At 46.1% G+C, this 22715-nt stretch overlaps 1 long non-coding RNA gene across 3 annotated transcripts; it reads left to right on the forward strand.

Annotated features, from left to right (window-relative positions):
• Window positions 1-387: 387 nt before the first annotated feature.
• On the forward strand, window positions 388-18571 carry LOC147376124 (uncharacterized). Of its 3 annotated transcripts, none has more exons than XR_015161642.1 (3): window positions 388-3102; window positions 3890-3973; window positions 10221-18571. It is a non-coding gene; the product is annotated as an uncharacterized LOC147376124 (long non-coding RNA). The 3 variants fall into 3 exon arrangements; XR_015161644.1 differs by having other exon boundaries at window positions 388-3098; XR_015161643.1 differs by having other exon boundaries at window positions 388-2554.
• Window positions 18572-22715: the final 4144 nt, after the last annotated feature.

Raw genomic sequence — 22715 nt, forward strand, 5'->3', positions numbered from 1 at the left:
AGTCTCCTCACTCCCCACTTCCCACACCTCCCCAAATCCAAAGACGTTCAAGTGTCTTATGAAAATAGGAGCATAGTATTTGGATATAACCTACCCATATCTTCCCGTACTTTAAATCACCTCTAAATTACTTATGATACCAATATAGTGTAAATGTTACGTAAATAGTTGCTCATGTGGCAAATTCAAGTTTTGCCTTTTGGAACTTTCTGGAAGTTTTTCCCCTGAATATTTTCAATCTGCGGTTCATTGAAACTGCAGTTGCTTGGATCTTTGGTTATGGAACCCATGAATACAAAGGACTGCTTGTACCTTGTGGTTGGGAGGATTTTTTATTACCTTCTATCTTTCTTATACCCTTTATAATATTTGGTCTCTTACAGGTACTCTCCAAAAATTACAGTGCCTCAATCTATCTGCCCTTATTTTATCTAGTAAGTATAATAAGATGTACTAACAGCTAGACACGGAGTTAAAGGCTTCATATATGGGATCTCATTTCATCCTCTCAAGACTGACATTAGTTTTTCTCAACTGACTGGGAGAAAACTGAGACTGAGAGGTTAAACAGCTTATTCAAGGTCACTCAACAAGTCGGGGAGCCGGGGTTCAAATCTGCACCCACTTACTCCAAGGTCAGTGCTCTTCACCCAGACCCACAGGGCCTCCCTTGCACATTCCTCAGGTGGCCGCCCAGAGGCTCCACTATGCTGAGTGTCCCACACTTTGGGCACTGTGTTGGCTGATTGACATCCTTCGTTTCCCTTAATGTTTACACTATCATCATCATTTCACAAGTGAGGAAAGCAGAAGCTCAGAGACGGAACCTGGACTTCCGCTTCTGGGAAGGATAGATCAAGTTGCATCAGGCCACCACCACTACCACTCAATGACAAAGTAACAAGGAGAAAACCGGGGAAGCTGTCAAAGTCATCTACTGAAACAAGGAGAGCAGTAGAAGCAATGAGGAGAAGGCAAACTGACCTAGAGAAGAAATGGCCTTTCCTAGAACAGCTGATCCCTACTTATTTTCTTCCCTGGGGGCATCTGCATATTCTGAGCATGGGTGTGGACTTGACCTGAGTGAGCAGACTCCACAGAGGGAGAGAGAAACCACAGAGGCTATGGCCATCTTGAGGGGCTGGTATGACAGATGAGAAACCATAAAGGCTGGACTGGATTTCCCCCTGGGACTCTGGCTGAGCTCTGGGGAAGCCGATAAGAGGGCTCAATAAGCTGGGAATTAAATCTGAGACTGATTATCCTGCATCACAGGTTAGTTTTGTTTTGGGTTTCTTTTCTGGGACCCATGTGGCCGAAAGGATCGTTTCCACTTCTTCCCTTTAGCCTCTGTATTCCGCTTGTACCAATCACGTCTAGATTTTCTGCGACAAGTAGCTTTCCGAAGACACTGGCGCCCCCTGCTGTCAGAAAGCAGCTTTGCAAGGACTTGGAGCCTGCCCTTAGCATCTTCTGATACCCTTCTTCCAAGAATCAGAGGTTTAACCTCCATGATCAAAGTCTGAGATTTTGTCTCACTGGTCTCCTTGGAATGCTGACTGTCTTGACTTGTAGATGCCCACGGCATCTACATGTCAGTTTCTCTTCTGTAAAACAGAGTCAAGAGGGACCACTTCCCAGGTTGTTTGTGCATTAAAGGCGGCAGTGGATAAAGTTTTAAACATTGCCTGGTATACAATTAGTGCCAGGTAGACACTTATAGTAGCAGTGATGATTGCTAAGGCTGCCTTAGGCTCTTCTCAAAGCTCCTCAAAGCAGGCAGCCCTAGCTGTCACTCTCAGTGGTGGTAAGAGCTACTCTGGCTCTGAATGTTCCAGGACGTTCAGATGTTCTCAGTTCTTCTCATAGAAGGACACCAAGGACCTGGAGGCTGGTGGTCAAAACTAGGAAGAGGAAGGCTTGAGTTATGGCAAGGTGAGTGCCATGCAGTTCCCCTGACTTCAGCCTCTAGTCTGTTAACCGGGTAGCCTTGGTGATTCTCAAGTCTCAGGCCTCTGGGAGCTGAGGTTACTAAAACTGTCTCTGAAAAACTGCCTTTCACAAGGTTGCATTTTGGTCCCCTCTTAGAAGATGAAACCTCTGACTTCCCTTATGTGGAAGTGCTCTTGAGTTGACTTTGCAGGGAGTTCAGGCCTTCGGGGTTTGTGGCTTCAGCTCCGCATCATGCTGTTTCCCATTTTTCAGTTTCTCCACCTCTCAAGTTTCTGTGTTACCAGTATCACCAGCAGCATAGGTCTCATGGAGGCTTCTTCCCTGGCAACCAAGAAGAGTTAGCGTCACTCTTCGTTTCAAAAGCATGCACTGTCCCTTGGGTGGCGACCTGCATTCCCTAGATCTTGGCACCGCCTCTCCTCGAGGCCCCGCCCCTGACCCGCCCCCTCCCAGAGTGCTTTGTGTCAGCTCTGGCCGAGTGGACAAGTGGACGCAGCTGGCTGCTGGACTTCGGGACTTCTCTCTCTGGATCCCATCCTGCCTGCGACACAGGGACAGGAATGCAGCTGGCAGCAGCCTATGGGGGCAGTCAGAATCTGAGGTATTCCCGATAACCCTGCCACTGCCGGGCAGCCGACAGATCCAGTCGCCTCCTGCTAACTCTGAGCCACTACTTTTCCTCCCTCAGCATCTTTATGCTTTGACCTTTTAATTTCTCCCTGCTCACATGTTACTGCGTATACAAAGTTAAGTTTGGGCCTTGTGGTTTTGTTCAGTTCTAGAGTTGCCAGATATAATACAAGATACCTAGTTAAATTTCAATTTCAAATGCAGAAGAAATCTTTTTTTTTTAAGTTTAAATATGTCTGAAATATTGCACGGGACATATACTAAAAAAAAAAAAAACGTTTCCTTGTTCATCTGAAATTGAAGTTTCACTGGATATCTTATTTTTTTCACCAAATTCACATTTTATTCTGTTCTGTTCTGCCTAATCACGGGCCTCCCTGCGCTGAGGAGCTTTCTGGAGAAGGCACTTTACCTGACATCAGGGACTGCACCACCCTTCAGATCAAGTGCATCGTTAGCATGATTTCTTCCTTAGACTGGAAGCTCCTTGGAGGCAGGACTTGTGCTTCCCCTCTGTGGGTAAACCAGTCTGCGTGTGGAGTCTCAAGCGAGGGCCTGAGGGCAAGCCCTCTTATAACAGTTTGGATGTGGGGCTCCCTTTTGTGAAGTTACCCCATAGGGCTGGGACCACATTTCCTGAAAGGCCGAGGGGCTTGTGAGCAGCAGGGAATCCTGGAGGTGGAAATCCCATGCTCACAGGTCTGATGATGTCTGCAGGGCTGGGGGATTGGCACTGAGCTTCTGCCCAGTGGGATTCTTCTGGGTGCCTTGTGCCATTTTGCAGGACACAGAGGTTCATTTGATACTTTTCTGTGGCATGTGTTTAGGATAAAGGGCAGACCTGGACTCCCTTCTCTACCTGATAGCCTCTCAGTTTCTTGGCTTGTGCTCCCTTTCAAAACAAGGGGAACAACTCCTTTGTTATGTGCACGAGGAGAAACATTTGAGCAGGCTTTGGCTCTTTTGCCTGTCAGTCCAGTGCTCAGCACTGCCTGTCTCCCCATGGATTTGGTGAGGGAGGCCTAAAGCAGGAGGTTTACCTACGCCCAGAACTCTGGCAGCTGTGACTGGCTTTGCTTCTCTTCTCAGCAGAGATGACAGGAAGTATCAAAGCCAAATATTCACTGGAGGCAAAGTCTGAACACTTGAAATAAGATTTAGTGACTCAATCCATTGTGGGCCGCTTGGGACTCTGAAAATCCCTGCAGGTTATGTGCTGATGATAGCTGAGCTAATCTTAGGGAGGTGGACAGGGGCATCTTCTGGCGTCTATGTTTTCAAATTTCCTCTTTTCTCCTCCATTCAGGAAAAATTCTTGGGTTGTGAAGCTTTATTCTTGGGTTGTGAAGCCGAAGAAGCCTCTGGAAGCCTGTCATCGGTGAATGACAAGGTGAAGGTCTGAACCCCAGAAAGCCTTGGCCTCAAGCAATGCCATTCCCTTCTCTATCCCCGCCCCTTGACGTCTGCTCATTTCCAGGAACCTGTGCCGTGTGCGGGTCACACCAACGCTGGTTCTCTAAGAGGCACAGAGGTTACCCTAACTGTCCCCTGCCTCAATGGGGCCCATCTGAAAGGGTGTCCCATTTTGTAAAAAAGTGCAAAAAATTTTCTTGTTTCTGCTTTAGCCAGAGCTCTCCTTAGTTCACTACCCCCACCTCCCATTCTTATCATCATTTTTTGCTACATTTCTCATCCCTAAGTGCCCCTTGGAGCCCTCTGTTGGGACTTGTCCAGTCCTCTGGCAGGGGGAGGGCTACTCCTTCCCTTGGGCTCTTTTCCACTTCCCCCCACCTCTTGCCCACCTGGCAGCTCTTAGGGAGTGATTGATGGTGTTGTCTCTCATTATGTTGCCAGAGGGGAGACGGTGAAGAGGCTAAGTGAAAGAAAGGGGCCTGGGTCTGGGGGTAGGTGGGCTTGTTTCTCTGGAGGGGTTCAGAGGTCCTTTTTCATACCTTAAATTTCATGAATGGATCTCCTGTGGTCAATAAAATGTTTTTAATTAAAAAGAAAGTTTTAGAAAGGACTGCTCTGCCTCCCCCAGCATTGATGATCTGGCATGAGAATAGTGGAATTTCTGTTTGTTAAACATCTTAAAGACAGGTTATACACTGGGAAAAGATATTTGTGATACATGTAACTTGCAAAGGATCAGTATGAAGATTATACATGCAGAATTCTTGCAATTCAAAAAAAAAAAGAGAATAAACAACACAATAGGAAATGGATAAATGACACGAACATGCTGCTGCTGCTGCTAAGTCGCTTCAGTCGTGTCCGACTCTGTGTGACCCCATAGCCGGCAGCCCACCAGGCTCCCCCGTCCCTGGGATTCTCCAGGCAAGAATACTGGAGTGGGTTGCCATTTCCTTCTCCAGTGCATGAAAGTGAAAAGTGAAAGTGAAGTCGCTCAGTCATGTCCGACTCTTAGCGACCCCATGGATTGCAGCCTACCAGGCTCCTCCGTCCATGGGATTTTCCAGGCAAGAGTACTGGAGTGGGGTGCCATTGCCTTCTCCGACATGAACATGGGTTTCACGGAAAAGGAAATTTATGTGATTAAGAAACATATGCAGAGGTATTCAGTCTCATCTCATTAGTTATAAAGGAAAAATAAGACAATAATGAGTTAACATTTGTCTGACTAATTGGCAAAAGTTACAAAGTCTGTTGATACAGGGAATTGGAAAAGATGTAGACATTCATTTATTCAATAAAAGTTCATCCACTTCTCCTTTGTCCTAGATACACATTTAGTGCTCAGGACATAGCGGTAAACAAAAAGACAAATATGCTAGTTGTTATGATAGCTTACGTTCTTCTGGGAGGAGATGGACAAGAAGCAGTAAATATAATAATTAGCTAGTTGTATAGTATGCTAGAAAGTGAGATATAGAAAGATGTGAGGACAGTTGAGCATAATGTGGGGGAAATTTCAGTTTAAATGGAGTAGGTCAGAGTATATCTCATTGAGAAAGTGACATTTTAAAAAGATTTGAAGGGCATGAGGCAGTGAATTGTGCATGCCTAGAGAAGAGCATTTCAGGCAGAGAGGATAGCCAGTGTAAGAACTCCGAAGTGAAAAATCAGCAGGATTTCTTATACCCTGTCGATGGAATGTAACTTAGTATAACCTCTTTGAGAAACAATTTGGCATTATCTTGCAAATTTGAACAGCAGTTCTGCTTCTAAGTATATATCCCAAAGATGCTTTTTCAGATGTTCACTAGGGGAAATGTGGGACTTGAATCTGCCTGTTCAATTCCTGGGTTGGGAAGATCCCTTGGAGAAGGGATAGGCTACTCACTCTAGTATTCTTGGGCTTCCCTGCTGCCTCAGATGGTAAAGAATCCACCTGCAATGTGGGAGACCTGGGTTCGATCCCTGGGTTGGGAAGATCCCCTAGTGGAGGGCATGACAACCCCACTCCAGTATTCTTGGCTGGAGAATCCCCACGGACATAGGAGCCTGGTGGGCTACAGTCCTTGGGGTTGCAAAGAGTTGAACATGACTGAGTGACTAAGCATAGCACAGCACAGCACAGGGAAAATGTACAAGAAGCATTCATAGCAGTGGTGTTCACAATTGCAAAAAAATTAAATAACTCAAATATCCAGGCATGGGGTTTTAACCATATTGTCAAGGTATATGTTCCAGTTATGTGTTGCTGTAAAACAAATCATCCCCAGACTCAGTGACTTAAAACAATAAGAGTATTTTATTATCTTTCATAGTTTCTGTGGGTCAGAAATTTGGATAGGTCATAGAAGGATTGACTTGTCTCTCCTCTACAACACCTGGGGACTCAGCTGGAAAGACTTGAAGATTGGAGGTGGCTCAATAGCTTGGACCTAGTATTATCTGGAGATGTCAGGAGTCGCATGGTTTGTGATTGATGCTGGCTGTTGGCTAGGATCTAGGCTGGGTTGTTGGATAGAAAACTTACACATGGCCTCTCCGTGTGCGATAGTTTGGACTTTCTCATCACTTGGTGGTTGAGTTCCTAGAGTGTGTGCCCGTGAAGAGTAAGGTAGCAGCAGTACATGGGCTTTTTTTAAATTTAACTTTGAAAATGACAATGTTCCTTCTGTCTTACTGTGTTGATAGAGGCAGACACACTTAGGTGCAAGTTGAAGGCATATGGACACCACCCCTCAATGGGAAGAATATCAAGACAATATTGTAAGAAAAACATGTGGAATGGGAGATATTATTGTGACTATCTTGGAAGAATAGTTTGCCACAGTCTACTCTCTGGCCACAACAATTCCCTCTCATACACAAAATACACTCATCTCCTCCCCTGAGACTTCCAAGGCTTATCCCATTATAGCCTCAGCTTGCAGTCCAGGATTTCATCATTTAAATCAGGTTCAAATGTGAATGAGGCTACTCAGCTGAAGTCCTTAAGGATCAACTTGAGTATATTCTTCTCAAGAAGATCTTTGGACTAAAGACATGTTTTCTCCCCACACAGGCAATGTACAATGGTAAGTTAGGCATAAGTTCTAGATCTTTTGGTTCATAAAGAGGAAAATAGAAGACATATAGCAAGCAGTCACTGGTCCATAGTAATTCTGAAATCTATTTGAGCTCATATTGCAAGGTTGTTCCTTATTAGGGCTCAATTCTACTCTCTGGAAATTTTATGAATCTCTTGGCTCTATCTTCTGGGATCTTGGAATTTTGATCTTACCTTCTGAGCCACTCTTCTTTTCACATGTAAAACAGCTCTTTTACAGCTGAGTTATTTTCTGAGCCTATCGTCTGCTTATAGAAGCTTGAGGGTTCAAAGATCCCTTCATTTTGTAGTGTCTGTCTCTCTCAGTTGAGACGAGTATTATCCTTTGTGGGCTTTTATGTATCCATTTGTTATCTACTCCATTAATCAAAAGCCTGTGCACAGTGATGTTTGAGATAAGATCCTCTCTACACTGGGCTCTCAATGAGACTGCGGTGAATCAATGCCAATGGGGAACACAGGTATACCTGTGGCGGATTCATTTCGATATTTGGCAAAACTAATACAATATTGTAAAGTTTAAAAATAAAATAAAATTAAAAAAAATAAAATAATATATTATGAAGCTCTGTTTTTTAACAGAGACTCTATGAGACTTGCCTTTCAAATTCTTTAAAGGAGGAAACATTTTGGAATGGTGGAATAAGAACCTCTGAAAATCAGTTCCTGTATAAAGGCAGCTTGAACACTGGAAAATAATGCCATAATCAGTTTTTTTTTTTTTCAGAATTCTGAAAATTAATAAAAGACTTGTAACAATTAGTTGAGTGTTTAAGACACCATCTTGGCAAGAACCAACTTAATTTCAACAGTATAAAGTTTGCTCTAATTTGGTTTTTGTTTACTCTTTGCCTCCTTTGTGCTATTATTGTCATAAAAATTATATCTTTTTACATTGTAAGCCCATCAACACACTTTTATTATAATTATTGATTTATGCATTTTCTTTAAAATCAGATTGGAAAAGAGTTACAAATAAAAGTATATTTGTACTGCCTTTTGTATTTACCTATTAGTTACCTTTATGATGTACTTTAGGCTTCCCTGATAGCTCAGTTGGGAAAGAATGTGCCTGCAATTCAGGAGACTGAAGTTCTATCCCTGGGTTGGGAAGATCCACTAGCGAAGGGATACGCTACCCACTCCAGTATTCTTGGGCTTCTCTTGTGGCTCAGCTGGTAAAGAATCCGCTTGCAATGCGGAAGACCTGGGTTTGATCCCTGGGTTAGGAAGATGGTCTGGAGAAAGGAAAGACGACCTACTCCAGTATTCGGGCCTAGAGAATCCCATGGATTGTATAGATAATTCCACTGTGTAAATAACCAATGGGTCAAAGAAGAAGTCCCAAGAGAACTTAGGAAATTCTTTGAGATAAGTGAACATAAAAACACAACATACTCAAACTTATGGGTTACAGTGAAAGCAGTGCTTAAAGAGATATTTGAGCTATGAACATTTATATTAAAATAATTAAGATATCAGATCAATAATATAACCTTCCATCTAAAGAAACTAGGAAAAGAAGAGCAATCTAAATCCAAAGCTAGCAGAAGGAAGGACATAATAATGTAGAAGTAAATACAATTGGGAATAGAAGAACAGCAGAGAAAACCAGTGAAACCAAAATCAGTTGTTTCAAAAGACCAATAACTAAGGTGGGGAGGGGGAAGTAAAAAAGGCTCAAATTTCTAAAATCAGGAATAAAAGAAGAGACATCACTTTTGACCTTCCAGAAATAGAAAGTGTTGTAATGGAATACCGTGAACAACTGTAGGCCGATAAATTGGATAACATAGATGAAATGGAAACATTCCTAGGAAGACACAGACTACTGAAATTGACTCAAGAATAAATAGAAAATCTGAATAGACCTGTAACAAGTAAAGAGATTAAATTAGCAGTTTAAAAACATCTCAGGTCCAGATGCTTAACTGGTTAATTCTACTACATATTTGAAGAATTAATACCAGTACTTCACAAACTATTAAAAATAGTAGAAGAGAAAGTCAGACTATTAGGCCAGTTTTACCCTGATACCAGACAGAGACATTACTAGAGAACAAAACTACAGGCCAATACCTCTTATGAATATAGATATATATCCTCAACAAATTACTGGCAAAGCAAACCCAGAAACATAGAAAAAGTATTATACACCCTGACCAAGAAGGATTTATTCCAGAAATTCAAGGTTGATTCAATGTATGAAAATTAATCAATTGTAATATACCATATTCATAGACTAAGATCGCATGATAATCTTGATAGAGAAAAGCATTTGACAAAACTGAACACCCTTTCATAACACTAACTTGACACTTCATAGTGAAAGACTGAGAGCATTTCTCCTAAAATCAGGAAGAAGACAGTGATCTCCATTCTTTCCACTTCTGTTTAATATTGTACTGGAGGCTCTAGCAGAGCAGTAGGCGAGAAAGTGGCCAAAGGATTTGAATACACGTTTCTCCCAAGAAGACACGCAAACAGACAAAAAAGCACAGGAAAAGATTCTCAAAATCATGAGTCATTGAGAAATGCAGATCCAAGTACAATGAACCAGCAGTTCATGCCCACTAGAATGGCTTTTAAAAAAGAAAGACAAAGCCATTGTTGATGAGGATGTGCAGAAACTGGAACCCTCATACATTGTTGCTGCTGCTGCTAAGTCGCTTCAGTCGTGTCCGACTCTGTGCAGCCCCAGAGATAGCAGCCCACCAGGCTCCCCCGTCCCTGGGATTCTCCAGGCAAGAACACTGGCGTGGGTTGCCATTTCCTTCTCCAACATTGTTAGTAGGAGTGTAAAGTGCTGCAGCCACTTTGGAAAACAGTTTGGCAGTTTCTCAAAAAGTTAAACATAGAGTTATCTTATGACCAAGCGATTCCACTCCTGGGCATATATCCAAGGAAACTGAAAATATATGTCCACACAAAACCTTATATATGACTATTCATAGCAGTACTGTTCAAAATAGCCCCCAGAATTGGAACAACCCAAATGTCCATTAACTGTTGAGTGGATAAGTAAAATGAGATATATGCATATAATGGAACATTATTTGACAATAACATGAAATAAGGTACAGAACTGATACCATTTTTATGTATCTTTTTCTTTCAGAATTGGAAACCAAGGCTGCCAAAGATCACACAGCTAGTTTAAATGGTGAAGCTGCAATTCTTACCCGGGAGCAAGCCATCAAGGCTGGAGCTGGTGGGTGAGGACAGGAACTAGCGGGAGATGGAGCTGGAGGCATGTGGAGGGTCTGGGTCATGTCCAGCCTTGCAGGCCATGGGAAAGGAGTGTGGATTTTATTCTATATGCTTGAGAAACTATCAAAAAGAGTTAAGCAGGAGAGTGCGTGATTTAATGTATGTGTATAAAAAGCCAATGATGAACTTTATTTCCATAAAAAAATTGTGTTTTATGGTTATAAAAACTAAAATTATTCGTTTGGAAAATTCAGAAAAGCATGAAGTTGAAAACAAAAATCATCTCTTAATTCCACCCTTTGCAGACAATAGGTAATCACTGTTAACCTTGGAATATAGTAACCTTGGCGTATTGTTTTCTAGTCATTGAAAATATTTATATTTTCACATAACTGGAATAATCACCCTATACATATTGTTCTGCCAACCAGCACTTAAGAAAAGTAGAGTGTCGAGTGGTAGTTTTGTTCCAAGGTTTTTCAGGAAGAAATGGACATTAGTTGGGGTGGTGGGAGAACCTGAGGAGTGGGGTTGGGGTATGGAAAGAATCCCATTGTGTTTTCAGGGGATTAATCCAACAGGAAGCTGGGTTGTCACATTGGAAGGCTGCCTTTGAACCACATGTGAGTTCACTGAAAATTCCAATTTCTTTGAGTTCTCCAAGAACCAGACTAGAGCCCACACCTCTTCTTTTCCTGCAGGCCTTGGCCACAAAACCCCAGCTATCCTATGCAGCTCCTAAAGTGGAGAGATTGTCCTTCTGTGAGGTTCTGTGGGCCTCCCCCATCCTCATCTTCCCTTCTGCTTTCACAGCATCATTATTCTGGCATGAGAGGATGGGTGGGTCATAGGCTTCAGCCTGCTCCTCTTATTTACAATTGCAATACATCACCAATTTTGTGTCAGGCACAGCGATAATTCCTTTTTTATGTATCATTTAAATGTATCCTGCCCCATACTCTGAGGCAAGCTCTTTCACTGGTGCCTGCATGCTCAATCACTTCAGTCATATCCGACTCTTGCAATGTATGAGCTGCAGCCCACCAGGCTCCTCTGTCCATGAGATTCTCCAGGCAAAATTATTGGAGTGGGTTGCCATGCCCTCCTCTGGGCGATCTTCCTGACCCAGTGATCGAATCCACATCTCCTGCTTTGCAGGCTGATTTTTTACTGCTGAGCCACTGGGAAAGCCCGTTTCACTGGGGAGGAAACTGAAACTCAAAGAAGTAACAACAGCTAAAAAGTGGTAGAGCCAGTTGAATTTGAATATGTCAGATCCTAAAAATTCCATGTATTTAACCACTTCTTCATATACCCTGTGTTCCCTCAAAACCCTCTATCATGAATCTGTCTTGTTGGTGGCAGAAGTTCACTCTCCACGTCTCACTAGGATTAGGCTGGGCTGAGGTATGAGCACAGGTTATCGGTGAGGCCAACCAGTGTTAAAGCCTAGGGTATTTCAGTTCAGTTCAGTCGCTCAGTCGTGTCTGACTCTTTGTGACCCCATGAATTGCAGCACGCCAGGCCTCCCTGTCCATCACCAACTCCCGGAGTTCACTCAGACTCACGTCCATCGAGTCAGTGATGCCATCCAACCATCTCATCCTCTGTCACCCCCTTTTCCTCCTGCCCTCAATCTTTCCCAGCATCAGGTCTTTTCAAATGAGTCAGCTCTTCACATGAGGTGGCCAAAGTATTAGAGTTTCAGCTTCAGCATCAGTCCTTCCAATGAACACCCAGGACTGATCTCCTTTAGGATGGACTGGTTGGATCTCCTTGCAGTCCAAGGGACTCTCAAGAGTCTTCTCCAACACTACAGTTCAAAAGCATCAATTCTTTGGTGCTCAGCTTTCTTCACAGTCCAGCTCTCACATTCATACATGACCACTGGAAAAACCATAGCCTTGACTAGGCGGACCTTTGTTTGCAAGGTAATATCTCTGCTTTTTAATATGCTATCTAGGTAGGGTATTTAAGATGTGCAAATAATAACCCAGGCTGAAGAACTTCCATGCAGTTCCATCAGGGAGAGGAAACTGGTTTGAGGGCATCAGGACCACCTACTGTTTAAATATCAGTGCTAATAGTCTGAATCCTCACACCCATCAGGGCCTCCACCACAGCTGGACTAGATCAGGTTGGAGTAACTTCCCCAAAGCCAGCTGGGAAAATCTCCAGGATGCCGTTCCCGGGGAAGCCGACCCTGCTGCCACCCCCCTCCGCCTCCTTCCATTCATGGAAAAGTACAGGCAGTACTGGTGCCCCACAAGCCTTCAGGCAAATGCCTGGCTGCCCTCTGGACTCACAACGGCAAGCTCTGACTGGTTTGTCCTTGGTCCAGGGCTGGAGGAAAATCGCTTCCCAAAAAAAGCAGTTTAAAAAAAAATGTGGAAAATATACACAGCCCAAGTGTCTGCACAGAGCGGGGGCGGGAAGTCTTCTAGACAGCCTTGCAGAGAAGATTCCATGGTCCTCCTGCGAAGAGGCTGGAAGGAATGTGAAACCCTATCACCCGGAGGAGGGGAAATGCACACTACGCCTTTCACTTTCTGCCCACTCTAGGAAGGCGTCAGGGGTGTGGACCATGCTGCAAAGTCTGCTTCCTGAGATGCTGCCTCCGACAGCTGTGGTTCAGCAGGTGGGCGAGGCAGGACCCCTGGTCTGTGGAGTGTCACTCAGGTGCTTGGGAGGAGCTGGGCCACACATCAGTTTCCTTCTGGATGCTGAGGTTGCCCAAGCCTCCAGGTACTAACCTAGCTCTGTTATCTATTCCTCTCTCCTTCCCTTACATAGGGATTGTTAGTTTTACATGGGGGCTTCTCTGGTGGCTCAGATGGTAAAGAGTCTGCCTGTAATGCAGGAGATCTGGGTTTGATCCTTGGGTCGGGAAGATCCCCTGGAGAAGGGAATGGCAACCCACTCCAGTATTCTTGCCTGGAAAATACTCATGGATGGAGGGGCCTGGCGGGCTACAGTCCATGGGGTCCCAAAGAGTTGGACACAACCGAGTGACTTTATTCGGTTTTACATATGCTCTCATTTGACACTTGCAGCAAGTGAGAAAGTGGGATATAGATATTACTGGACTTACTGGACAAAAGAAGCGATCAAGGTTCAGGGATGCCATCTTCCTAAGGCCACATGGATATCAGTCTTCTGTGAATCCAGTGTTCTCACAGCACGCCTCGTTGCCTTGTGCCCTTGATGCTCCATGGGTCCCTGCTGTTGTTCTTTCAGAAGCAGGAGGTGCTGGGGAGTGTGTGTCCGGGAGTCAGGAGGCTGACGTACTGTGGCACTGGACTTGGCCCATAGATGGCTTACTGAGTGTGTGAAAGAGTGAACGTGTAACCGTGGGCAAGACACCTCACTTCTCTGTGCCACGGTTTCCTCACTTTGCATGATGCGGGTGTGGAGTTGGGTAATCTCTAAGCCCCTTCCCATTTCCAAAGTTTTGAGGTACTCCCTATACTTTCTGATCAAACATAAACTTTCTGGGTCCTGCCACCGAAGCCATCACGTTCTTCCTCGTCCACTCAGTCACATTTCCCAGCACAGACCCTGCTGTGACCTGTCTTGATACCCACTGCCCAGGTGCAGTGGGCCGAGTGTGGACTGAAAGCTCAGACCTGCTTCTGCCTCTGTATAGACCCAGGCCAGGTGGCCCACAGATGTGTTTTTGATTCCCTGAATGACTCAGCCCTGGGATACCTGAGTGAGGCTGGATTTTGGGTGAGAAAGTGAAGGTGTGGGAGAAACTCATGTGTCTTAGTGTTTAGGGGTAGGTGGTGAGACATTATGCTAAAGATCAGGGTGAGGGGCTAAGGTTTTTGACCAAGAAAGGGAGAGATGCTCTGACTCCGTCACTGTGAGTCAGATGTCTTCTGGATCTAGATTGAGTATTGGAGGGTGTATTTCCTTTTCCCGGTCTTAGATGGCTGGGTGTCCTTGATTGGACTAATAGTATGGGGCACAGAAAGGCAGGCAATGGCTCTGACAGGTGTCAAGGAGCTGAGCCCTGTAGCCCCCAGGGTGGTCGAGGGCCTTGGAGGGCTTGTTTTTCATGCCCTGTGGTTGGTCAAGCTTCATCCTTCCGGAGGTTCCATGGACAAGACTCCTCTGCCTCCTGGCCTGAGCTGAGAGGGTGGTGCTGGTGGTGTGGGGAGGGCGTGTAGAAGCTACTTGGGAATGGGAGGACTGGCACGGGGATGCGGGTGGGGCTGCCTTTCTGTCTGGGCTGGAACGCCTACCTCTGTGTGATGGCAGATGGCAGAGGGGGCAGACGGCGGCAGAGTGGCTCCAGGCTTCCCCAACCCAGGCACCATGTTTGAAATCCAGTTTATTGAATTTACAGTAAAGGTTTTATGGGGCTTTCCTGGAAGCTTCTCATTATGGAAACTCTTGTGCTGGCAGTTTGGTGGCTGGTGTCTGGTTTGCTGGGGAGAGGTTGAGTCAGGCCCTGCCTTGATGGAAAGTTCCTCTGCCTGGGTCACTGGAGAGGAGCAGGCTGGGGGCCCGAGCAGGCCTGTCAGGCTCTTGGAGGGGACGGCTGTCCTGCAGCTGGGTCCCAAATGGGCCCCTATTTGTTTCCTGTGTGTCCATCTTCTGGGGGTTCCAAATATCTTCTCAGAGAAAGCTGTGCTGAAAGCCATCTCAGTCATTAAACCCATTTTCATTATTTTTCATGTGTTTGAAAAGCATGAGGTGCTGGCCCACTGACCAAAAAGAAGCCAACTCCATAAGCATGGATTTGCTGATTATAAACAGCAGGAACACACAGACACAGGGCCACATCTGGATCCAGAGCCTGGCATGAAGTGCCACCAGCTTCCCCGTACCAGCTTCTTTGTCTGGCTTTTCCAGCACCCTCTTGGACTCCCACTTTACACCTTCCTCACCACTCGGCTCCCGTTCTGACCCCGGGACCCCTGATTTCATGTGGAGAAGAGCAGGGGTGTGGGCTAGGGATCTTTGAAGGCCCAGAAGCCCAGGCTTGGCAGGTTCTTTCCTGCCAAGGCCCTGAATGGACACTGATTCACGAGTCAGCAGCCTTCCTGTGGCTGCTCATGAAACTATCAGTTCCTGCGGTGCTGGCTCACTGGTCCTTTCCCGCGTGCCTTTTATTTACGCACCGATGTCACTGGTGTTCTGTTCTTTAAAATGCAGGGGCATTCAGAATGTGCTACCTGGCATTTGAATGACAATTGTGAAAATCAGTTAGGTTGCCAAGGTTTCTCAGGGCACTGATATGTGACCAGTGTCCTTTTCTGTGAGGGTGTTGAGGAGGATTCCCCCAGAGTGAATGTGGTCCCTCTGCAGTGCTCTTGGACAGCCCCCTTTCTGATGAGCTCTGGTCTGGCACCCAGCGAGCTGCCCACTACCAGAGTTACCAGCTGTGGTTTGCATGACTGCTCTGAATGTGGTTGGTCTGATAATCTCTCAGCTTCCTAACCTGAGGTTCCAGGGGGAAGCCAGTTGGAATAAACAGTTATTAGCTTTAGAGTTCAAGTCCCAGTTCTCATACATGCTTGATTTCCTTCTCTGCAAAAAAGGAGATAATAATATCAAGGCTGCTATGAGGCAGAAATGAAACAACCTGGAGCTGGGATGGGAGCTCACTATTATTCCCTCCTCTTCATTTCAAGTCAGTTCTGTGCTTAGGGTACAGGCGCCACACTGTAAACAATCCTGCATTTAAAAGTAAACAGCTACTTAGCTTCATCTGATACATGATATATACACACACGAGTGTCTGCATCTTGTTTTGATTTCTCCCCACTGTCTGTGTCTCCAACACGTATGTCTGGGCGAGTGAGTGTATCTGTCCAGGATGGCAGAGCTCCGAGCACCACGGGGCACAGTTATCTGCCTCATGATGGTGATGACGCTAATGACACCTGTCTTACATTTATGATTGCATTTGACTTTCACAGTAACCCTGGGAGGAAGGAAGGACTAATGGGATGAATGGTCACAGTTGATTAGACTGCCTAAGGACACACAGTGAGGATAGCACCAGGACCAGACCTAGGACGCAGGCCCTGCTGTGGATTGAACTGGAGACTTCTTAGGATTGCCCTCTCTCTGCCTCCCTCCAACTCCTCCCCAGATGTTCTTCTTTTTAAAAAAATATGCTCTTGACTCCCTTTTTCCTGAGCTTGGCTTGAGTTCCAGTAGTCAAATAAACGGCTAGTTTTCCATGTGGTCTCAAAGCAGCATAAACTAAAAGACAGGGAAGGCGTTCCACAGACCCTCCAGGTCTGGGGTCTGGGGTAGCTGAGGGCTTGGTTGCCTGCAGCCTGAAGCTCCTGGGGAAGCAGAGCAGTGGACCCTGCAGCCAGAAGAGTTCAGGGGAACGTGGCCTTTTGTCTAGGGATCTGCAGGCTAACTGCTTTAGACAGCGATGCTCAGCCGATCCATCCTTTTCTCCCTAAATTAATTAACGTGTTCATTCATTCACATCTCTGGCCTGAGTGGCATGTTACACTCAGTGCTTTGTCATACACAGGAAAGGTGAGATCCTCCCTGGCCTTGAGGATTTTGCAGTCAGTTGATGAGTCAACTAGACAATGGAAGTAGACAAATGGAAGCACCAGACAGTGAAGATTAATAAAGAGAACTTTGCTGGCAAGACTGGGGTTTAAATCCTGGCTCAGTGTGGGAAGCAGGGGCTTGGCTGAAGGGCTACTGAAGGGCTACCCAGGTGTACAATGGAAAGGGTCACCTGTGGAGGGGAAAGGCCAGGTGAGTGTGAGTGACACAAGGCTTACAGCTGTGCACCAGCCTAGCCCCTGATCAGACAGGGCAGCTGCCCCAAGTGCAACTAACCCATGGGCCTGCCAGTGGCTTGGTTATTTGAAATGGTGAGCCACGCCAAGTGACAGTCCCCTCAGACTGTTATGAACCGGAAAACACCGAGAGAATGAAATAGCCATGGGAGCTGAAGCTGCAGGCTCATGATGTGGAAGAGGAGAGCTGCCAGGCTAGATGCATGCAGGCCTGCATTCGAGAGGAGCAGTGCTCTGATGAGCAGGAGCTGGAGGTGGGAAAAAGCTCAGCTTAGGGAGTCGGAGAACTGCTCAGCGAGAAACGAGAGGGAGGCACAGAAGGAAGTCACATCATGTTAAAATGGTGGCGATTCCATGGTTGGGGGCCCAGGGCTGCTGCACAGCCAGAGCCCAGCTCCAGTGCTGAGCCCACCCCCAGTGCCTGCTTGGTTCCTCTGGGTTCCTGTGTCCATGGATCTGTCAAGAAACCCAGTGACCAGAGGAGACGCTGGTTGGTCTCAGGCTCATGCAAACAAAAAATGTATTAGCCTAACTAACATGTTTGAGACCTGGAGAGTGAGAATCAGTGGAATGGCCATGCACACACGTCCTCACGTATACACACTTGTGTATGTTCCTTGAGATGGACGTGCAGGCTGAGTTGCGATGTAGAAGTTCTGTGAGTGTGGAGCACCAGGGCTCTGGGGGCTGCCGAGCCGTGGGACGTGGGTTGGGGCAGCAAGGGAAGCCAAGCCTCCAGTCCTGGTGTCCAGTGGGAAGAACGAATGGGTCATGGCAGTAGAAACTGCTAATTTTAGTTTCCTTCAAGATGTAGATGTCATTTAAAGTCAAACTATTTCCTGCTACTGGTGCCCAGAAAATGATTTATTGGATAATGCTAAAGCTGTTCTCTGTGTCCGACGTGGGCAGCGTCACGCTGTCCCAGAGCAGAGGACTTGTGGCCTGAAGGGCAGCAGCTCAGTGCTGTCCCTAGAGGCCATTTCTGAGTGGTGTTTATTTTGTCCATCCCAAGGCGCTCCACTGTGGCTGACTCTCCCTCATGTTAATTCTTCAGATACCTTTAATGTATCTGTACACTTTTGTACCTACACTTTTGTCTGTTGCCCTTAGAGGTTTGTGTTTGGGGGTTTATTGTTTCCTTTGCTTCCCTGAACCCTGGGGTCAGGATCTGGGGTCAGGAGTCCCTGTTCTGACACTCTGTGCTGCGTGACCTTTGGCAAGGCATGCACATCTCTGAGCTGTGAAATGGGACAATGATATCCCACCAGGCTATCTTAAAGGGACAAGGATCAAATGCCAATGTTTGAGAAAGCTTTTAAACTCTGAATTATGGTTCTAAGTGAGGAATTGATATGATTTTCTTCTTGTAAGGTCTATGCTTTATAGTTTTTAATGGCTTTCTCACAACCCCAGCCCCAGATCAGCACACTGATGAGCAAATAGGAGGAGCCCAATAAATAATTGTTGAATGCAATCATCGTTGTTTTCATCTTTGCAAATTCCTTATTATGCCTATCTGGTGCTGCGCAGAGAGCTCACCCTCCCTGCACCGCTGATAAGCAGGGACACCCACATGACCATGGGAAAGCATCAGGGAGTTACATAACTCACCAGTAGAGAGTAAACATCAATTACACATAAAGGTTAAGAGCATTTTGGAGGTTAGACAAAGCATTGAGTGAATAATTGAGGTAAGAAAGTAGCTTGTGGGAACAACTTTTAAGATATTTCCTACAGATTGAGGGAGGGTGGAGCTGGGGAACTGCTCTTATGTGATTAATGTAAGAAGACCTTCCAGGGGAAGTGGGTTCTCAGGAGCAGGTAGACTGGAAGAAGGGATGGGCTCAGTGAAGAGGTAGGGAGCATTCCAGGTACATGCGTGTTAATTCTGCAGGCTAGAGTGCTGAGATAGCCTCAGGGTGGCAGCTTGGAATGTTTAGAAGTGTGTGTGCATGTGTGTACACATATATGTGCATGTGTTTGTGTGTGTGTGTGTGTGTAGATGGTAGAGTAGGAGGAGGGCAAGAGACACTGAGAGTGCAGGAAAGAGAAGGAAAGGAAGACACGGTGGGACAGATGGAGAATACAAGAGGTTGATAAGCTGAGGGTGTGAGATGTTAGGGGAACCCCATAAAGAGATTTCTTTACATTATATCCAGTAAAGATGCCCCAACTTCGTTGTTTGGATTTAGAACTTGGGACCTGATTAGAATCAGGGGAAGGGATGAGGTTAGATATGATGGCAGAGGAAAGAACTCAGGTCCCGAGATCCACATGGTCCTGTGCAGACCTCACCAGAGTTCAGTTGAGCCTTGGCCAGTTGACCTGGCACCTTTCCTTTTGAAGGTTTATCATGGGACTTGAGCTTTTATTTACTGGCAGTCATTGTGGAGAACTGGCACTGAAGCCCCCAAGTTCCTACTTGTTCTCTGCCTCAGGAGTGAGTGATGTGATCAGGCAGGCGCCGTGCCATTGGTCTAGACTTCTGAATGTGCACGTCCCCTTCAAGTGAGGAGGAGGACTGGGCTTCCCTCTGTCCAAGCCAACAGTCAGACATGATCTCAGCACAGCCGCTCCCTAGAGGGAGGGGCAGGCACTGGACTACTTCTTTCCACTTCCAGATGGAGAAACTGAGGCCCTGAACAGTGAGAGGAGCTTCATGAATGCAGGATAGTGAACTAGCTGCAGAGCTGAGAAAAAACTGGGCTTTGGCTCAGAGTGGCTGCCATCCAATATAGTTAATGGATGTGGGTGTGCCTGTTCCTCTCTGGTTCTCCTAAATCTTCCAAAGGGACATCAGAGATGACATAGTTTAAAAACAGACCCTGTTTCTTGAGAAAGAATGTGTGGCATTGGGAGAATTACATAGTCCTTATAAGTCCAGTGTCCTCATCTGTAAACAGGGAATAACGGCACTACCTACCTCATACCACTGTTGTGATGGGTCATTGAGGTCAGAAATGGATTGAAATCTCAGGGTCCGGTTTCTGACCCCCCTAGCTGAATGCATGAGCCGCTACACTGTCCACTTGGTGGTGATCACGTCCACCTGACCTGAGCCCACTCTCAGTTACCCAGTTCAGTGGTGGGCGCCATGGCCTGTCAGCCCAGACACCAGCCAGTCTCATGCAGGTCTGTATCCTGTTGGATTTACTTTGCTAGTTATGCTATCACGGTGGGGGAGGGCCTACTATGTGCTGGGCAATTTTCTAGGTGCTCTACATAAATGATTTCATTGATCCTTATCAGTCATGTGATGGAGGTTATCAAACCAAGGGTTTGTATCCCCCCACCCCCACAATTGTTTACCTAGGTAGTCTGAACGCTGAGTGGTAGAAAGACTGACATTTTCAGCATCCAAATTGAAGAGATTATGACGCTGAGTGTCTGTAAAACCACACGCCTTCTCTCAGCTCTGCAAGACTTGTAGACTTGGTGCTCTTTGGAGGAGGTTGACCTTACCCTTCTTGAAGCTCTCTTCCACGGCTTCAGTGCTTTTCTGGTTTTCCCTCCACCTCAGTCTTTCCTCTTCTGGGATGGGGTGGGCAGCTCTTCTTCTGCCTGTTCCTTAAAAATTAGCTTTCTCTCAGGGCCTCCCCTCAGCTTCTTTTCTGTTTTCATATTGACTGCCCCCCTTAAGAGATGTTTTCCCTTACAAGGTCATAGATTACTCCCAACCCCAAAATTATTTCCCACAGCTCCAGACTAAAGTCAACTAGCAGTCACTGCCCAGACAACTCTTGGTTGTCCCTCAGGCACATCCAGTCCTACATGCTCAGAACTGAGCTCTCCATCTTTCTTCCTCATCAGCTCCTTCTCATAATTTCTGGTTTGATGAATGACATGACTATCAAGATAGCTGCCCAAGCTGAGGCTGGGAATTCGTCTAGACTCTCCTGTTTCCTTTAACCTCCACACCCAATCTCCCAGGTCTGGAGACCCTCTGGCCTTCACATCTCTTCCTCCTTGCTTTCTTGACCCTCAGTTTAGACCCTCAGTTTTCTGTTTGCAGTTCAGCTTCTGTTCCCTCTGCCAGAGAAGTCCTTCTCAGTCTGTAAAGCAGATTTGTGCCTCAGTGGCTTCTGTCACCTTCAGGATGAAGGTTAAACCCTCCTCAATCTGACCGAGTTGACCCCTCTCCAGGTAGCTCTCTGGCTGGGACCCCATGTTACCTCTCTTTCTCAGATGGAGTGAGAACACCTCCAGCTTGTGCTATTCTGTTTTGGAAGGACTTTCTCCCACTTATCTGTCTGGTGGCAGACATCTTGGCTGGACAGTCACCTCTCTTTGAAAGACCTTCCTGAATCACTGCTTCTGCCTCTGCATGCCCACTGTCATTGACACACACGTCTACCATGATTGGTGGGACTTCCCGGCCAGGCTTAAATCTGCTTGAGGTTTCATTTTAGCCTCACGTCTCTCTAGTGTCCATCGTAGTGTTTAGCACGTAGTGGAAATCCAACCAATGTTTGTTGAATGAATGCGGATGGGAGGTAACAGAACATTGAAATCCCTGCTGCTCTACGCAGAAGTGAGGTGTGGTGAGCGCTTGTTCCTGCCGCTAGAGGGCACCCTCGCTGTGTGCTTCATGGAGGCCGATTGAAGTTGGGCACCTCTTCAGAGGGCTTCTTACTGCGAGCTGCACGCCAGATTGGTCACTGAGTGTGCCTTGTGGGCTGTGCCGTCCCTTTACCAGGTTCTTGTCATTCCCTTTAGATGTGTCCTTTACTCCTCTCATCACGCCTCCCTCACCTCCTGCTTCTGGATGTACACAACCTTCCACTGTGGCAAATTTCAGACCTTTCTTTACTGCCTTTAGCAGTAGCCAATAAAATCTTAACTTGAGCTGAGACACTAATTGATAACAAGTTCTGAGGATATCATCTTCCTGGTGGCACAGTTGCATTTTAACAACTGCTTTTAATGCCTTTGAGTAGCATGTTATGAGCGCCGCTGGTGGGCATTTCCTGGTGGGAGGGGTGGGGAAGCTGTCAGAGCCCCTCAGGTGACGCCATGTGGGGGCCTGCCCTGTGAGTGCTCCGTCCTGCTGATATCCTAAGGCATACATCCATCCCCCTGCCAGTCACCTGGCCTATTATTTACTTGTAGTGGCTATTTCTCAAAGTGTGTCCAGTTTTGAACTGGGCTGTACTTTTCTTTTATAGAAAATGTTGTGAAAGTAATGCATTCTGTATCTTCATTAATAAAATTTCTTCTTCACAGAAAGTTCTGCAGTGCTTTGTGTCATGAAACCACACTTGAATTATTATGTCAGTTATGAGCACTTCTTTTTAAAGACAATGGGAATTATTTAAGGATGCGAAGAGCCAACTCATTGGATAAGACCCTGATTCTGGGAAAGAGTGAAGGCAGGAGGAGAAGGGGATGACAGAGGACGAGTTGGTTGGATGGCATCATCGACCAATGGACATGAGTTTGAGCAAGCTCCAGGAGACCATGAAGGGCAGAGAAGCCTGGTGTGCTGCAGTCCATGGGGTCGCAGAGAGTTGGACACAACTGAGCAACTGAACAGCAACAACAAATATCAAAATGATGGAGGCTCTTGGAGGGTCAAATGAAGAAATAGGGGCTGTGTAGAGTGGAGAGGAAATGAAGTA

This window comes from Bos grunniens, chromosome 3 (genome assembly GCF_055505025.1).
Source record: "Bos grunniens cultivar Pamir isolate PY7600 chromosome 3, Bosgru_T2T1.0, whole genome shotgun sequence".
Classification (NCBI taxonomy): Eukaryota; Metazoa; Chordata; class Mammalia; order Artiodactyla; family Bovidae; genus Bos; species Bos grunniens.